Source organism: Passer montanus, unplaced genomic scaffold, assembly GCF_014805655.1.
Source record: "Passer montanus isolate IOZ18808 unplaced genomic scaffold, ASM1480565v1 scaffold53, whole genome shotgun sequence".
NCBI classification, from domain to species: Eukaryota; Metazoa; Chordata; class Aves; order Passeriformes; family Passeridae; genus Passer; species Passer montanus.
Window position 1 is genome coordinate 5314664 of NW_024370263.1, and position 18765 is coordinate 5333428.

General features: G+C 49.8%; 1 protein-coding gene across 7 annotated transcripts in view; it reads right to left on the reverse strand.

Moving 5' to 3' along the window:
* The window catches only part of CUX2 (cut like homeobox 2), a 60975-nt gene that overhangs the window by 21421 nt on the left and 20789 nt on the right, over positions 1-18765 (reverse strand). The window contains exon 1 of one of the 7 annotated variants that reach the window (XM_039724730.1): positions 5992-6128. The exons of the other annotated variants lie outside the window; for them this stretch is intronic. The gene's annotated coding sequence lies outside the window, so the exon portion shown is untranslated. Of the gene's footprint in view, positions 1-5991; positions 6129-18765 lie in introns of those variants that run through there. 7 annotated transcript variants of the gene reach the window in all.

Consider the following 18765-nt stretch of genomic DNA (forward strand, 5'->3'; position numbering starts at 1 on the left):
GCTGCTGAGCTGGGAATTGCATCCTGTTCTCCCTGACACCCCCATAAATCCAGAGCCACTTGGGCAGAGGGGCTGCCTGGGCTTCCCCAAGGACATTGCTCATATTCCTGGAGCGGATCTAATGAAGACTATTGGAAAAAATGCAGTATTTAAAAGACTGAAAATGTATTCCTATTGTTATCACTCTCTTTTATGTGTTTATGCACAGTGCATCGGAATGAATCAATACTGGATTGCTCTATAAATAAATGAGCATATCAGTAAACCCAGTAATAAAATGAAGTGATGAAAAATATGGAAATCAGCCACATTTGTGTAAATCCACTTATTGTTTACTTTAATATTTTCCTATGCAGTTCCGTAGCTCCAAAGAGACAGATTTAAAGCCAGGTAATGCTCAGCAGATGACAGATCCTAATGTGTCGCTGCTGGCGAGCTCAGAACGCCAGCAGCTCTCCAGGGGTTTCCATCCAAGCACATTAGAGGAGCAGGGGAAGCAGCCCCTGAAGAAAACACTAAATTATCAGGGAGAAAAGAGGTGTCCTGAAGTGCCACGAGACTCTCGCCAGCATCAGGGACCAAAGCCAAGGCTCACGTGGATGTGGAGCATTTGGGGCAGGATGGAGAAGCCTTCCCTGGCAGCATGAGGGGCTGGGACCGTGTTGTCCCACCCCAGTAGCTCGGCTCCTCCTCAGATCCCCCACCTCAAGCTCATCCTGGGATCCTGGATGTGCCAGGGCTCCTCCTGGGCACACCAGGGCAATTCCCGGTTACATCGAGGCATTTCCCAACCATGGCACCTCCTGGTTGTGCCACTGTGCTTCCTGCTCGTGCCTGAAAATGTCATGGCATCTCCAAGCCACACCTTGGCATCTCCTGGCCACATCCTGGCACCTCCCAGACACCTCCTGGTCCCTTCTGGCACTTCCCAGCACTGGTGGCTCCTTGCCCTGCCTGGAAGCTCTGTCCTGTCTGTCCCTCCCAGGGCTCTCCCCATTTCAAATCCCCAAGAGCCAACAGGGTGGGGAAGGCCTGGGATCATGATGCTGGGATCCCCAGGACCATGGGTGGAGAGGGCAGCTCCTGCCCCCGTTGCCCAGCTCTCCTCTGAGCATTCCCCAGAACGCTGCCAGTTTTCCCTCCCACCCAGCCAGGCTGGTAGAAACACCCCTCCCCACACAGCCTCCAAGAAAAGCTATTTTAGAGTTGCTCTTTTTTTTCTTCTCCCCCCCACCCCTTTCTCATCTTTTTTTAATTCATTTTTTTCCTAACAAACAACCCATCTCCCCCCATCTGGGCTGCGAGCTGGGTGCCAGCAGCTCCGCGCCAAGCGCTCAACGTTTGCTTTTTATAAACGCCTCGAAACCCAAAATTCCCTCCTGCGCTGCTGGGATGCAGCCAGGTGGATACTGCAGCCAGCAGGATGCTGCACCCCCAAGAAGCCCCTTTTCCTCCAGCTCTGCCCACCCAACAGAGCTACCAGAGGTGGCGAGAGCCAGAAATGCCCAAACCTCAAGTTAGGGGCTAAAATTTGCCTTTGTGGCCAGCTAAGTTCCCTTTTGTTAGTCACCAACATCTACAGCTCCCAAAAATCTCCTTTCTGGGGAGAGAAATCTGCTGTCCTGCCGAGTTAATTCCCTAACAGCAGATCTCCTGAACCCCAGGTACATTTTTTCCTAAATTCCCAACTGAGTTCAATTAAATGTTTATGAGACTCTGCGTTTTTCCCCCCACCACCCTGCCAGCACCGGCACGAAGCTCCTTCTGGAACAAAACATAAACAAAAGGTGGACAAAAACAACAAGAAAAATAGGGGGGAAAATAAAATTCAGGGTGTTTAGGAGGGCTGGAGTTCGAATTTGAGGAATACAATTCCCCCGGCCCAGTTTTGCTCGGTGTCGCGCTGGCAGTATCGACAAGGGGGCTCACATGAATAATTGAAGGAATTCTGAATTCCCCGCAAAAGAAAAGGCAAGCCGAGAGGGCTGTTGAGATAATCAGGAGCTGGCTAATCAATATTCTCAGCCCCAGCCTCCTCCTCGCTCCTCCAAAAGGAGCAGTGCCATAAGCTCATCAGTAACTGTAAAAAAAACATCGCACTCCGAGTGTCAAAATAGTCAAGCACAGCATATTGTATTGCCAGATTTCCCTCCCGGTCCACCTCGGTGCCAGATTCCATCCATCAGCAGGGAGGGAAGCCGTCCAAAGATGACTTACTTACGCTTAAGTGTTCATAAATAAGGTTTTTAAGATATAGATGGCTTTTTAATTTTGGTGGAATGTAGGAAAAAAATAAAATCGAATAAAAATGATGGGGTGGATGCGGTGGGAAGAGATCTCTCGGGTGCTGCCTGGTAAATTCCACAGCCCAGGGGACGGTCTGGTCCTTATCCAGCTTGTACCAGGGTGAAAACAGCCGGAAAAAAAATTAGGCTGGCACCATAAACTGTGGCAAAAGCTTTGTCTGGTGGGGAGATATGGCAAGAGGACGTATTCCCACTATGGAAACCTCATTAGACAGACTCTAATTACTGCCCTGCGGTCGGGGGGGAGAGACAGACACCATAAAAACCTGAGTGGGGGGGTGGTCATTAATTGCTTTTTGATAAATTGGGGGCTGAGGTGCTGCTGGCCGAGGTCGGGAGGTGCCTGCCTGAGGCTCAGCTGTGCCCCAGGCTCTGGCTGCTGGTGATTCAATCCCATCCTGCTCCCAAAATTGGGCATTTTTGGGGCAAATTTGGTTTGTGATGGAAGGAGCCGCCTTCCCTCTTTATCAGCAGCTGCTCCTGGCCTGCAGGACTTGCAGTTTGCTCCATCTCCATGTCCCAGCAAAACCTCCAAACTCCCATGAAACCAGCCTTGCACTTCAGCATCGTGAGGATTTAAGCTGTGGCTGCCTGAATCACGAGGGATTTGGCTCTTTCCTGCCTGGCATCACCAAAACCATCACCTGGCAGTGCCACGATGGGATGTGGGGCAGGGCACCCGGCACAGGGGGCCAGCAGCCTCCCCTGCCAGCCAGGCCACAGGCCAGGGGCGTGACCCCGGCCATCCATCACCCCCCTCCCTGTATGTAAATCCCTGATGCCAAAGATGTATGGAGCCAATTACCAGGGGTCACTGCCGGGTGGAAAATTCAGACAACGAAGCTCCCGGTCTCCGATGAATTTGCGCGAGATTGCAAGTTACTGCCTTTTATTGGACAATATAAATATTTCACTGTTATATAAAAAAATATTGGCGAGAAAGCAGATAAAGCCGGGTCCTGTGTGTATACAGAGAAGCAGGGAGTGAAAAACGGCCGTCAGCATCTTTTTAACGGCCTCTGGTGCGGCGCAGGAACGGCTGCCGAGGGGTGGGATGACCACGGTGGCACCACAGGGCTGGGGCACCTCAGGGACCCCCAAGGCCACAGTGGGAATGGGAATGATGCTGGAATGAGCCCAGACACACAGACAGTGGGGTGGTCAAAGGGGTTGTGTGCTGAGCCAGCCATGATAGAGAGCAACACGCGGGATGCAGAAGCAGACAGAGAAACCTTGGAGGCTCAGCCCATTCCCAAGAAATGGATGTTGTCCCCAAGCATGTGCCTACCACAGAGGATGCTCAGGAAGGTTGGGGTAGGAACAGCCTCACCATATGGATCAATCCCAAATGCATTTTCTCAGGTCTTTCCCAGTTTGTCCTTCTGGAATCACATGTGTCCCCATCTGCAGACCCCGTGCCAGCACAGGACACCCTAATTTCATGCTCACCAACACATCAGCACATTCCCTGTGACAATGAAGCCAGAGGAAAGAAAAAATAAAAAGCCTATAGGAATCAATACCTCTTTCTCTCTTTCCCTATATTTTATTAAAAACTTTACCATCAATATTAATGTTTAAATCCCCACCAAGCTGACTTTAATTACCTGTAAACTGCATCCACAGCTACGTGGACTTTGCTCCTCGCTGCAGTAAATACAGCTGAGAAGGAGCAGTGCCAACACCTCCGAGCATCCCCTTCCCATTCCTGCAGGAGGGGATGGATCCAGCACCCCCACCCTCAGCAGCATGTGGGGAGGGGATGGTGGGTGATGGAGCCAGAGCCACGACCCCATCTGAGCGTGGATGGAGCTGAAAGGAGAAAGGGGGAGAGGAGAGAAGGGAAAAATTGAGATCCCGGGAAGAAAATGATGCGTAAATATAAAATATCTGGGACTCTCACTGCCAAAAGGAATCTGCTTCCAGCCACTACATGAATCACACTGAGGGGGGGACGAGGGAGAAGCAGCTGAATGGAGTCCATTAGTGGCTGAGGACGATGAATAACTCGCAGGCAGCAGGAGCCGCTCCGGAACGCGGCGAGGGCCTGGAGGGCTGGGAGCTGCCAGGGAAACCAAGAGGGACTGGGACCAGCTCCCCCTGAACCCCCACCAGCAGCCACCTCCTCCCTTTGCCTGCTGTGCCAGAAAAGAGGAATACAAGCGTGTTGTGCTTTCCCAACTGCTCCAGCCACGTCTTTAACCCCTGGAACCCATGGGCACACAGAAAACAGCACAGCAGCAGAGGGAGCATGGAACAGTCCCCACTGGTGCCACTGGTCACCCCAAGGCCCATCCCAGGGCCACCAGTGTGCAGGGCACAGATGCTGAGAGTGAGGTTTCAGCATCTAAAATGGAATCGGGGTTTACAGAGCATTATCAGAGGAGCTGTAATGGGATCTCGCAGAGGGCAGAGATTTGAGCCCTGCATCAGATTCCCATTCCCAGGGAGGCAGAAACAGGCTGTGTGTTTAAAAAACCCATCTATCAAGGGATGCTATCACATGCTGTGGTGTTCTGCTGGTGCTCACAGGCAGCTCCAGAGTTTTGCCATCCTGCTCCTTCCAGAGGCCAAAGAGGGGCTGATGGAAGGACCCAGCCTGGTCCTGCCCCTCCAGACCCCACATCCTGGCAAATCCCCCTCCAGGCATCCCACAGCCTCAGCTCCTCCCAGCCAGCTTCCTTAAGGCCCCTTCCCTGTTAGATCCACCCCAGGCTGCTTCCCAGGGCCAGGGCTGGGACGGCGGCAGCGGCGTTCCAGGGCCACACTCCCACAATAATATTCATTTCCATATTCATTCCGTGTTTATCTCGCAGATGTACGGATCCGTTACAATGGAGAAAAAAGAGAACTCAGAATTTGTTCTCAAAAGATATTCAAATTAGTTAATCAAGAGTCCTTTTATCACGTGTCTCCTGTACCAGCAGCAACTATCCATCGAGATAAATGATCAGCTGCTAATAACTGATTACACTGCAGCAAGTGTTTTCTTATCCCCATTACCACCATGTTTAAAGACATTTTATAAATTTCTAATTATCGTAAATTGTTTCTCCTTTGGAAAACATCTTCCCATAGTCATCAGCTGTCAATTTGCTCTGAAAATCTCTCTTTGAAATGAGCTCATTGCAAGATGCTTGGGAAGCAGAGAAAACCCTTCCAGGCTCCTGGCTGGTGGGATGCAGCCTGGACACCTCCACACCAGGGCATTGGGGGACTGGGGTGTTCCTCCATCCCTTCACAAGTGGATCAGACTTGAAAATAAAACAAAAGCATCCATAAGTGGGATCAGTCCTGGATGAAGGTGCTGCCTTTACCTGGCTCATGGTGCCAAGGAGCTGCATGGTGGAACGGGCCGTGCCTCCAGATGGATTCGCTCTCCAGCGAACCATGGAACAATAAAAAAGCCAGGAGTTCATAAAACAGCTCTTGGCAAACACCAGCTCCTTCCAGCACTGGCATCCCAGGGTGGATCTGGGCTTGGGAGGGCACTAAATAAGATCCTGCTGGTTTCCTGTGTGTTTTACCAATGAAATCTAAAATAGTGGAGAGGGTTTGAAGCCAACCAGGACCTTAAATCCAGCAGTGGCCTCGAGCCGCCGCTCCGGCTGATTTCTGGGCCCCATTCATTATTGCAATCAATCAGCTTAAAGAAAAACAACCGCATAAACAACAATAAACCAACCTCTAAACTCTCTCAGGCACTTTAATGGGTCCTTCCATCTTCCCCAGCCGTGACCACAGGGCTGGAGCTGCCATCCACGGGCCAGGATACAGCTGGGAAGAACAATGGCACAGGGGAGTATCCGTGTGCTCCTGGATGCAATGAGCTCCCCTGACACCCAATATTTCCCAAAAGCACCAGGCACACCACCCTCCTTGGGTGATGGTGGCTGCACTGGTGACATTCACTGCCTGGGGACGACCAGGACAGGCACATCCCAACCCTCCCCCACGGTGTATCCAGACCCTGGAGATACTTGCCAGGGTTTGGCCAAGTGCCTCCGTGCCAGAGCAGATTGAGCCAAAGCTGCCAGAGGCAGAGGCAACACGGAGACACAGGATGGGAGGAGGAGGAGGTGGAGGAAGGCTGCCCAGGATAAGCTCCCTGCAGAGGATCAGGGTGTCCAGCCAAGCATGTTCTCCAGGCAGAGCAGGGCCCGTGAATGCCAGGAAAGGGAGGAGCAGCCGACGGGACGCGGAGCCTGGCACGGAGCAGCCAAGGTCCTTCCCGGCTCCAGGGGGGCTCAGACCAGGGAAGGAGACGCCGCAGGCACCAGCCATGCCATTATACGCTTTATTGATGCTGTTCTGAAGAAAGCTAATCAATATATTAGATTTCCCAAAGAAAGAAAACACCAGCTGCCAGCAGCACATAACTCCTCCGCCGCCGCGCTGCATTTTTCCATCGAGCCCCGGAGCCGCGCGTGGCTGCGCAAGATGAGGTCACGTTCAAGAGGAGACCTTCTGCTCCTCTGGCCACCAGGTCAGAGCCAGGGCCACGGCCACTGTGCAGCCACATGCCAAAGCACACGGCCCCTGCCTGGGGTTGAAGTTAAAATGTGGCAGTCCTCAATTATTTTGCACCAGCATCAAATGTGGGGTGCAGGGAGAGAGCTCAGCACCCAGCAGGACAAACCCAGCCTGGTCCAACAGGGCTCCCCAGGGAACTCCTGATGCCTGTATGGACTCACAGCCCCCATCTGCAGCTCACATGGGATCCCTAAGAGCTTTTCCCATTGGGAAGAGCCGTTTGGAAACTGCCCTTTCCCAGCCACATTTCCCTGTAGAGACATTCCCATGACAGTGATCACTCCCAAATCTGACCACTCAGCCACACACCAGGACTGCAGGGAAACTGGAAAGCACCAAACCAATGGATGCTCCTGGGATCCTGGCACACAGAGCCCTGGAACACCAGTCTGTGGCTCCTGATGTGCCCTGCTCCCCACTGCCCACTCCCCATCTCCACTGCTGGTAGTGACCATTCCTAAACCATTAAAGCCTGTGCTGTGGCAGCTCCAAAAGCCATTTAAAAAGGACAGGATAAATCCACGTTGGACCAGCAGGAAAGCAATCAGACTGACGTCACAGGGAATTGATTAGTGCTTTAATAGAATTGGATCATTGGGAGGGCTGCAGACCCTGTTTCAGAAACCCAAATGTTATGCAGATTCACATTGAAAACCCTAAACCAGGGCGCATTTATTTAACGAAGGCAGAGTAAATGTCCCACATTTCCCCAGGATTATCTGAACCATATCAGATATAATCCAATGATCTGTAAAGTGATTATACCCAACTGAATATACGAGATCTCTTCTGGTAATGCAATATTTCATCCAGCTGCAGACATTAGGAGGAGGCAAACAAAGGAGGAGATTTAATAAGTGGAAATAAAACTATAGGCAGAGATAGTTTTAAATTTTTCTTTTTTTTTTGTATCGCATCTAATTGCAATCAACAACAGACATCTGACACAGTGACAGCATCAGCAAAATTGCTGCTGAGAGCACAGAATCTTTGTCTAAAAATAATCAGACATTCAGCGCACCACTGTTTGTTATAATGGTAATCGATGCTGGAGGCTTTGAATTCCATCAATTTATAGATCTGCTCTGTTCTGCCTGGTGATTGTGTTCTGCACACATCCCCTCCTGCTCGGCGCAGGCAGCGCCGGGGCACTGTGTGATTAAGATAAGCTCAGATTCCTTTCATACATTCCTTATCAGCTCTAATTCTCCACCAGGCAGAGATGTTCACAGCAGTTAAAGATTAGTTCAGCTTCTCAGACGCCAAATTTGAGGGTATTGATCAATAAATCAAATCACGGCAATCAATCGCCCGATGCAAGTCTAGCCGATGCATTATTACTGGCGCCTTCCAAGCCGAGGCTTTTTCATGGGTTTCATCAAAACGCGGCTTCCCTGGCTCCCCGCCAGCTCCTGGGCTGCCTAATAGACTCCACAGCAGAGGAGCTCCAGCCCAGCAGAAGAGCAATAAATCTCTCATCAAACAGCCGATAGAGAAACAAGATGAACATCTGTTTTGCTGCAATGAAACTCCTGTGTTCTTCAGAAGCTGCAAACCAGGTCTGACAGACCACCCCAAAGGCAGCTTTGCCTTCAACAAAGCAGCAAAGCAGAATATTTGCTGGTTATTTCAATCAGGTAATTTAAGAAGACTTTGCATTCTCCTCTCTGCAGCTGCCGGAGCTTTACAGACAGGATTCCTGCTCAGTCGATAATAAAAGCCATCCTGGGACCCTGTACTATGAAGGCAATTTTATGATACCCATTATGTGGCAATGTAACTTCATTAAAAGCTGTTTATTCCCTCTAAGCATTTTAAGCACTTTCCCTCACCCATAAAGAAGAGCCCCTCGGTGCACAGGGAAGGTTATTTGTGCCGGGAGCTGCTTTTGGGGATTTCTGAGCGGGGTGAGGGTCGTGCCAGCAGCAGGATCCTGGCAAAGGGGCTTCTCCTCCCATCCAGCAGCGAGTCGGGAGCTGCCGAGAGGCAGCTGTATATTATTTTTATTATACACTCCAGATGAGCTGCATTTACTGGAGCTCCATTCAGGTGACATTCATTATTTATTTCTTTTGTGAATTAATACGGACGAGTGCCCCAAAAATCTACCTTCACTGCAAGGATGGGCTGGCTCCTCTGAAGGTTTGCTGCGCACCCATTTGCTCTTCCATTTGGGATAATTTGGGGTGTCTCAGCCCTAGGAACTTAATTTTCTAACCCAGTGCTATAATTCAGCATCCAAGGAGGGAGCTGTAACCATGGCAAAGCAGGAGCCAAGCCCCATCCTGCAGCCAACTGCATTCCAAGAGTCACCTTGCTCCAAAGGAGGGACAAAATGAAATCCTTCAAAACAACTGAGCAGCTCCTAAATCTCCAACTCACTGCTCCTTATTCCTTCTGGTAAATTCAGCCCCTCCAAAAAACCCAAAAAACGGATAGTTTGATGCTCAGCAAAGTATTAATTTATTAAGTTCATTATTGATAAGCATAACTGATAGATGACAATAAACATGGCTTGGGGACAACTCTCCTAAAATCTGCCAAAACATGGAGCTGAAGAGTTAATCCCCCGTGGCAGGGCTTTGTCTCCAGATGGGATTTAGGAGCACCTTTCCCTCTGCAGGCTGGTGGGGCAGGGTGGGTGTTTGAGCTGCCAAGGTGGCCACCAGCAAGTGCCTGTTTGTGCTCCGCTGACATTCCAGAGTCAATGAAACCACCCAGCAGCCACCTCCCAGCCTAACGAGGCATCCTCAATTAGCCAGTGGCCTGGGAGAAATTATCCCTAGAGCAGGGCAAGCCAGCCCAGATTCCTACATGGTACTTAAAATAATGTGAATTAAAGAAGAGAAAAGGCAGGGAATGAGAGAGAGAGAATGGATGGCTCAGATAAAGGGGTGAATCCCCCATTTTTTTCCTCCTGGCAAATTTTCTCCTCCTTCCACCCAGGTTTTTCCCATTGCACAAAGGCTGCCATGTTTTTAGGGATTGGACTGAGAGGTCTGTTTAGGCAGGATCACCACACACTGCTACCACATCCTCCTGAGTTAATACTCCCCAAAAAACAACTCAGAGAGTGCACTCAAAGGACATGGCTGCGTCTTCACCAATTCATAATTAGAACAATCATTGGCATGAATATCCATGCTTCAAGGAAAAGAAAATTCCCTCCTTACTACCTTCAAAAAACCTGCACCTTGCTCCAAATAAATGGATGCAGAGACCTTGCATGGCTTGTGGGAAGAACGTGGGACAGGACAGGATCCTGAGCTCATCACTGAGCACCAAACTCAACAGCAACAGCTCAATATTCTCCCATAAACACACAAACAAACATGTGGAAAATGCTGTTAATGGCTCAGCATTTCTTTAAACAGAGTCGCCAAGGAAAAATAGAATTACTAGAATACATTTTAATTGATTTACAACAGCACTTAGTAACAGTGATAAAAGAAATACTTGTTTTATTGGACCTCCTGCTAATTAGCTGGACTGACTCTGGGTTGGAAAAGTGTATTCCTGCAACCTGGCATGACCCCGACCAGCACCTAACACCAAACAGCTTTTGAGCACAGAAATTCCTTTAGGAGAATCAGAGCAAACACACAGCCAGGTGGTTACTGCAAGAGACAGTGGAGAAAAAAGGGCTGGAGCCCCTGAACAGGATACACCAACTCCAGCAGATGCCAGCATCCTCTTCCCATCCATAAATATGCCTTTATTATGACTTTGATATATCCTTCCCTTAACGACTTTTAAGGGCACCAGATAAAGTCGAAAGAAGTGCACAGGCAACAGGCAAATGTTTAATATTCAATAAATGTGTCAATTTTACATACGGACGCAAATGGGGCTTTATTGAAGAATTGGTAAACTTCCTTGGAGGAAAGTAAGTGCGTTTTAGCCTTCAAGGGGTCCCCAAAGAATAGAAATGGAATGTGATTTGTGATAAAACTCAGCTGCTCTATAAAAGACGTTAAATAAATGTTGCTCTTTCACTGGGGATATACAGAATTGATTGCATTATAGACTGATTGGAAGGCGCACGTTCCCGCCAGCCACCCGCTCGCTCCACTCAGCCCCTTTCCATCCTCTCATGTTGGCTTCTTAATTCCAGCACAGAATTTTCTGGAAATGCTTTAAACAGCCTTTCCCTGTGGCTTTGCCTGCTGTGGCACCCCGTGCATCAGCCGGGCTGGATCTGATTTCAGGGAAACACCAGAGAGAGCCGTGGTGAGAGCCACCGCGGGTCATTGAACCATGGAATGGTTTGGCTTGGAAGGGACCTTAAAGATCATCTCGTTCCAACCCCACTGCCACGGGCAGGACACCTTCCACTACACCGAGCTGCTGCTCTTGCTCCACCCCAGGCTGTTCAATTCCTGCAAAACCCCAACGTTCCCCTATTTTTGTCACCGCGGTCGACAGCGCAGAAACCGGAATTACCATTAAACACAGAACGGGGGACGAGAAACAATTAAAACCATTTTCACCACAGACACAACACCAAGTCCCCAAGCGCCCCGAGCCTCCTCCGCCGGCGCCAGGGGACCCATCAGAGTGAGGAGCAACACCCGGGAAGGGCAAGGAGAACAAACCAATCTCCGGCAGACAAATGAGAGGCCAACGGTACCACCGCGGCGAGCACAAACTGTGATATAATTGTGCTGCTGCTACATCATCTTTAATCAATAACATGATTGTGCACAGCCCAAATCCCAGCCTCCGCCAAGAAACAGCATGTTGTTAAAAAGCCCAATAGCTTTTTTTTTTTTTTCCCCGCTAATAGGTGGCTCGTTCCCTCAACCCTGCTGATTTTTTAAATAAAGCTAAATTCCAATAATTGTTTAATGTTTATTTTTATTTAGCTCTGGTTCACCTACCCTGGGCTCTCTGTGTCAGAAATTGATATTTTGCTCTGGTGGCTGGGGAAAAAAATAAAATAAAATTAGGAAACTGGTGGTTATGTCTTGTCATAGTTAGACTGTGGTGTAACTGCAGCTTGGGGCGGCCTCCTGGGTTGTCAGAGGCTCTGTGCACCCTAAATTTGTATTTGCTGTGTTTCCCAGAGATCAGCTTGCCCCAGGACCCTTGGGTTTCCAGCAGACAAGGGCTTCCCCATAAAAATGTGATTATTTTTTTTCTTCTGCCTAATGAAAGCCTGGATTTAAGCCCAAAGGAGATTTCTTGCTTTCCAGGTGGATTCATCCCTTTCCAACCCACCAGTGCCACACAGCAGTGCTGCTGCCTCCCCGTCCCCCTCTCCGAGCAGGGTTGAAGGTGATCCTGGAAAAGTACAGGAAAGCTACAACCAATTCCTTTAGGAGATCCATCACGTCAGATTAGCAACTTAGTTTCTTATTAGCTATTTTCCATCCTATCATATTAATATTTGTTTTCACTATACAATGCAGGAGTCTTATCATATTAGCGACTTTCACATCACATTAGTGAAAACAAATACTAATACAATACAATACTAATATGACATGATCTGATGGGAAATTGCTAATACAATAAGACTCTCCTACCATATTAGTACAGAGACATTGTGTGTCCCACTTACAGCTCCCTCTGAACTGGGTAAATACCTGGCATTCCCAGAACCAGCCACGCTCATGTCCAAAATTGTCTGTGTGAGATGGGAGGATGTGAAGGGTTGGGCACTGAGGACCCTGCTCTGTCCCCATGGTGCAGGGGACCCACAGCAGATGCATTAAATTGCAGTTAAATTCTTGATTTAGAAGTAAATCAGAGACATTTGGGTGCCCTCTCCGTGGGACTGAGTGTCCTGGCCAGGGATGGAGATCCAAGGCAGCCGCCACAACCTGGGAATGCCACACGGCTCTGGGAAACAGTGTGGCCTGAAAACTTGTACAAGCACTAATAATTTGAAGGAGAAGCCAATTAAGCCAAGAGCCTGATATGAAGTTCCTGCAGCAGCAGGACCACGGGAAGCCCCAGTCAGTGTCCCCAAGACAGGGGTGTTCCCCTGGAGCTTGGGGACTCCACGCTCAGCACCACGCCAGGAATGAGATGTGATCCATGCATTAGGAAAAGCAAACAACTTAAAACACTGGCTCCATCAGGAGTTCACCCTCCCACACCAGCTTTACTCCCCCCTTTCCCACCAGCACCTGGAGCCATTTTCCTGCTCTCCTGCTTCAGCTCTCACACAGGTCCCAGTTAGCATCTCCCAGTCCCTGGCCACAGGTTACTGGATCAAAAGCAAAGGGGGGGTTTCTCCCCCCAGCTCCATGGCAAAGCCACCTCCTGAGCCACTCCCTGGCTCAGCTCTGGCACTGGCACATCCTGGGATGCCCCATGTCACCCGGGCCAGCAGTGCCACACTGCTGAGGAAAAGCTCTCCAGCACGGAGCGAGGCAGCGCCTCTCCTCCCAGCCATGCCCAGCTTCAGCACGCTCAGCAATTTTCTATTCTCTCAGCAATTTTCTGTTCTACTGAATTAGTAGTTTGTATTGAATTAGTATTCATTTTCCCTAATATGATATATAAGCATAATCATGTTAGTGACTTTGATATCGCATTAGGCTGCAAAGCAGGAACGCATCCCGGCCCCCGCCGCGCCAGCGGGGAGCACCACGGCCAAGGAGGAGCCTTCTGTGGGAATTCTCCAAATGTGGGGCTGGATCCTGCCCTCGCCAACCTCCCCCAGCCCCATGGGGCCAAGCTGAGGTCAGGGTTTCCCTGCCGGTGATGGCAAACCAAACTAAAGGATGCTGCATCCCGAAGGAGGAGCTCCCTCTCAAAGACGAGATTCCCAAAGGCAGAAGCGGCAGGGGCACAGCAGCAGCCATCCCCAGGGACACGTCCCTGGCAGCTCTGGGTGTTCCTCACCTCATAAAGCCATGGAAATTTGGGAATTCAGGCTGAGCCAAGAGCAGGGTGCAGGCAGGTGGATGGGGGTTACGGCAGGGAGGGGGGATGCTCGCTCTGCTGGAGCCAAGAGCTGGCATTCTCCCATGGGAAAAGCCCAGCCAGCACTGAGCCTGCCTCAGTTTCCCCACCAGCATGACACCAGGGCCCAATCCTTAATTAATTTCATCATTAATGATGAAATTGTAATGAGCAGAAGCAGCAAGAGGGAGCTGGGGGGACAGGGAAGTCCTTGCCCTGCAGGGAGCAGACAGACTGGGAGGGAGGGAAGGGCACCAGGGCCAGCACAGGGCACAGAGGGGCACAGAGCTCATCCTGCACAGTCCAGGAGCCTGGCAGCAGCACAGGAACGAGCTTTGTGTCAGGGTGAGGGCTCCCAGAGCTGCAGCACCAGCACACAGCTCCCTGCTGCTGCCTGGCCACCTGCCACAGCCCCAAGAGCTCCTGGACGGATTCAAATTGTCTTCACATCACCATGAAATCGTGGGGGATTTTTAATCCACTGCCCACAAAGCTCTGGCAGCGCCACACCTGTGCCTCTGACCAGGATTCCATCCCCCACACAGCCATGAGCAGTGCTGGGAAGAACCAAAACAGTGCCAGGACCAAGAGCTGAGCTGCCCAAGGAGCACCGGCCAACACCAGAGCAGTCAGGTGGGAAGAGCTGAACTTTCAATATTCTATATTTTAAGATTTATTTTTTTACAAGGTAAATATAATTAAATATAGAAACCCCTACCTGCTGATGCCCACACAGACACTCCTGGAGAGCTGGCAGCTCTCAGCACCGAGCACCCAACCAAGAGCCCTGAGGTTTCCAAGGAAAATGCTCCCAGCCACACACAGATGTGCACACCCGCGTGCAAACACACACAGAGGCATCTTTTAACATCCTAAGAAAACCCTGAGTCTTCACTGTCAGTGCTGTATATCACTTTGAGATATATACCATATTAGCAAAAAGAACTGAATTATATTGCATTCATGATGCAATTAAACACTTCACTAGGAATCAATGTAAAACTGATGAGGCCTGAAAGTAGTGCATATGGCTTAGAACATTATAAAACATTACCTTCACTCAAATCCTTTTCAGTAGCAATTTAAATCTTCTTACAGTTACTGCTGCCAATGGTAAACCATCTACTGATTCATAACAGTGCATGGGAACGAATGAATTTTTTTAAAAATTTATTCAACTACTAAATTACCCATGAAACCGGAATAGCTGACAGAAGTAATCTGAATTATTATTAGCTCTGCAAGTATTCTGCATTAGCCAATTTAAAACCACGGCTCACAGGCAGAAACCAGTTAGTACAGGCAGGGTGTTAAATGACTGCCATAGTTCTTCATTTTACTGCTGCTTACGTTTAAAGGTCAAGAGATAAAAATTACATATGACTGCAAACACAGAAAGGGTGTTTATCTTTTCTTTTTTTTTTTTTCTACGAATCAGGTCAACCAGAAACTTCCAAAACATTTGGAGAGATGAGTGTGTAAAGCACAATGCTGCTCAACTACCTCAGGATTTAGGAGGGGGTTGTGGAGCTGCAGCAAAGGGGGTTATTCTTCTTCCTCATCCTCATTGCTTTTCACAGCAGAAAAATGGGAGAAGACAGGTAAAATGGCCCTGAAGTCTGAAACACGGGCACAGTGCCATGACCTGAGTGCCAGGCAAGCTGGGCACGCAGGGATGATGACCCCCACAGGGTCCTGGGTGAGGAGCAGGGCTGGCTGGAGGGGCTTTCCCAGCCCTCTCCATCGACTCCAGCAGCAGGAACTGCTCGCAGGAGGATGAGCAATTCATCTGCAGCTGATAGCCCTGCTGGGCTCCTAATCCAGGGGCTGATTAATCAGAAAGCAAAACTACCTGGGGATTTGGGCACCAGCTGCTCCTGGCAGTGCCAGACCCTGCTGCTCCTGAAGCAAGGGCAGGGGGTGGTACCTGGGACAGGTGCCCACTGTGCCACAAACCCTCATTTATAATCCCCTTGAGGTGAAAGCAGCCCCTCAGATGCCAAAAGTGCCCCAGCTCCATTTACCTCTCACCTGGGGAGGGATGGGCTCAGCACCCTCAGGGTCCCCATTTGGGGGTGAAAACGTGTCTGACCCCCCAAACAAAAGCAGTGATGGGGGAAACGATGCCACACCGCCATCCCAGAGGCTCTCACAGTCACTCTGCCTGTTTTCCAAGGATGGAGGGGGCAGGCTGGGGCAGGTGTCCAGCAGAAGCCCCCGGTGCCGGCGCGGAGCGGAGGCGGTGTCTCTTTGCCTGACCATAACACTGCATCATCCTTTCTCTTCCTATTTTCAGTTTTATTAGCAAAGCAGCACAATGTTTATACGAGTGGGTATTACATTTGCCAGAACAATTACGCTATGACAAATGGCACATCAATGTAATCCATCAACTCGGCCCAGACAGGAATCCTTTATCCCGGGCTGCCATTAATTCCCAGCCGGGTCTCTGGGGTCCCATGCCTCAGTAACCATGACAACCCAGGGGACGCTGGCATCTCGCTGGGAGGGACTGGGAGGGACTGGCACCTCAGCAGGGCACTGGGATTTCAGCTTTGGTGCTGGCACAGCAGCCTTGGGATGGGACACTGGGAAGGCATTTGCAGGGTGGGACCTCACCGTGAGGGAAACCAGGACCAGGTGGGAGCCCAAAGCCAGTGTGGGGGCACCAGGGGAAGATGCAGGATGTCGCCCTGATTTTTTAAGTTTTTCTAAGGCTTCTGATGTTTACATTCTTGTAACAAACTTTCTCACACAATAACATATTGTTTTGAGTTCGTTTACTGAGGAGGAGAAATTTGATGGACTGTTGGTTTGTCCAGTGTCATTGGGGAGGTGGCACTTTCCAATCCACTGTCACTTTTGGAAATCTATAAATGTTGGAGTTAGAAATTAAAAGTGCTCTTTTTACCTTGGGAGAGCTGCATGTCCACACCATGTTATTTCGTGTCCTGTAGTGACAGTAGGGGGTGGAGGCGTGGGCAGGTGGTGGCACAGGAGGATGGTGGCACAGCCCAGGACACAGCAGACAGCTCCCATGGGGAGTGCTCAGTGTCTCTCATGATGGCTGTGCTCACATCCCCTCTCCCCATCAAGGAAAATCGTTTAAGGTGTTTTTCTCTGGCTCATTTCCATGGAAGATTTTGGAGCGTGTCTTAAAACACATCACCAGCATCTGAGTCAAAATTACCCAAAGAAATCCAGTGTTGGATCCATCCAATGGACGTGGAGCACAAGGCTCAGCCCTGCAGGGAGCCAGGCACAGGAGGATGGGGCTGAGACAAGACACAGCAGCACCAAACCCTGGCCAGAACCACCTCCCCCTCAGCAGACACATCCCAAATCCACACTGGGAGATTCCTCAATGCTCCCCCACATCTGTGAACACCCAGCTTGGCCCCTTCATCACCAAAAAAATGAATACAAATTCCAGCTGGCAAAAATTCCCAGAGCCAACTGCTGCCACACAGGAGCCAAAATCAAGAGGAAAAATCAACCCCCCTCCATGGCCACACTCCCCAAAGCACCAAAGGGTTTCTCCTCTGCCAAATTGATGTGGCCCTGACCCAAAGGTGCACGCAGACATCCTCACCCATCTCCCCTGCTTCATTAAGCCATTCCCAGAACCATCTCCTCCCCATTTATAATGTTCAATACATGCTCTGAAGACTTCTCTAATCCAGTAATTAAATGCAACGCTTCGAGGGATGAAATTGGGAGGGAATTTCACTCAACTACGCTGTGTTTTCCAGGGGTCTGCCCTGGTTTCAACCTCCCATGCCTAGAAATGGTTCAGCTCACTTTGGGGAAAGCAGATGGATTTGGGGGTAATGTCACCATCCCAAACTCGTCACCCCTGTTGGGATTCCCCCTCATCTCAGCACAGATCCAGGAATATCCCTGGAGCATCCCCACCCAGCCCAGGGGCATCTCTCCTCCTGTCCATCCCCAAGCAGGGCTGAGCAGAGAGGAAAACTGAGTTTTTCCCCATTTTTCTGTAGGTAACACCCTGGCTGCTGCAGCTGCCACAATAAAAGCATTTTCTCTCCAGCCTCTCCCACGTGCAGGGCCAGGCTTTATCCCCCTGAATCCTGTAAATCATCTCAAAGCCATCCTTGCAATTTATAGGGAGGACATTAAACATTATGGCCACTGACGGCATCAAATTACGCTTGAAAAATTGAGTTCTGCCGGAAAATGAATTTAAAAACTAAATTAAATTAAAACCTAACTAAATTAAAATTAGGTTTCTAAACTAAAATGACTTTTTAATATTTTCAGGAGGAAAAAAATAAAACCACCACCCTTCTGTCAACTAATAAAATTTGCCAGTGTCTTTTATAGCTGACAAGCCTCGTCTGAGAGCAATCTTGGTGATGCTGCATAATAAATAACTGGGATAGGAAAGGTGGAGGAGGATGGGATGATCAGCTGTGCCATCTCAGCTCCTTCAAAGGGGGCTGGGAAAGAGCAAAAAAACCCTGAAAGCAATTAAAAAATCATCATAATTAACACAATCTTGGGCAAACACCTGGATGGGGCAAGTCCAGCTGTGAGCACAGTGTGGTAATGATGTTGATGCAGCCCTGGTGCACTTGGGATATTTGGGGATCATCCCAGCCCATGGATCATGCATCATTCCATTCACACTGGGCAAGGGGTGTTGGAAGGAAGTCTGCTGAGGTGGGACGCAGGGATTCCATTCATTAGGATTGAGAGCATTTAGACATCTTTTCCCCAGGTCCATTCCTGGCAGATCTGCAGGGACCCTTCACATCCTACAAATTTAGGTTGCTGTCATGAAGATGGAGAACATGGACCAGACCATCCCGGCCCATGGATGCACCATCCCATGAGGATACTCAGCCAGGAGTGTCGGAGGGAGGTTTGGGGATGCAGGACCAAAGGATCAGGGGAAAGAAATCTCTAAATGCCCTCGTTTAGAGAGAATAGGAATTTCCTCTGCCAGACCTGCAGGGGCTCATCCAACCCTACAAATCTGGGTTGGTCT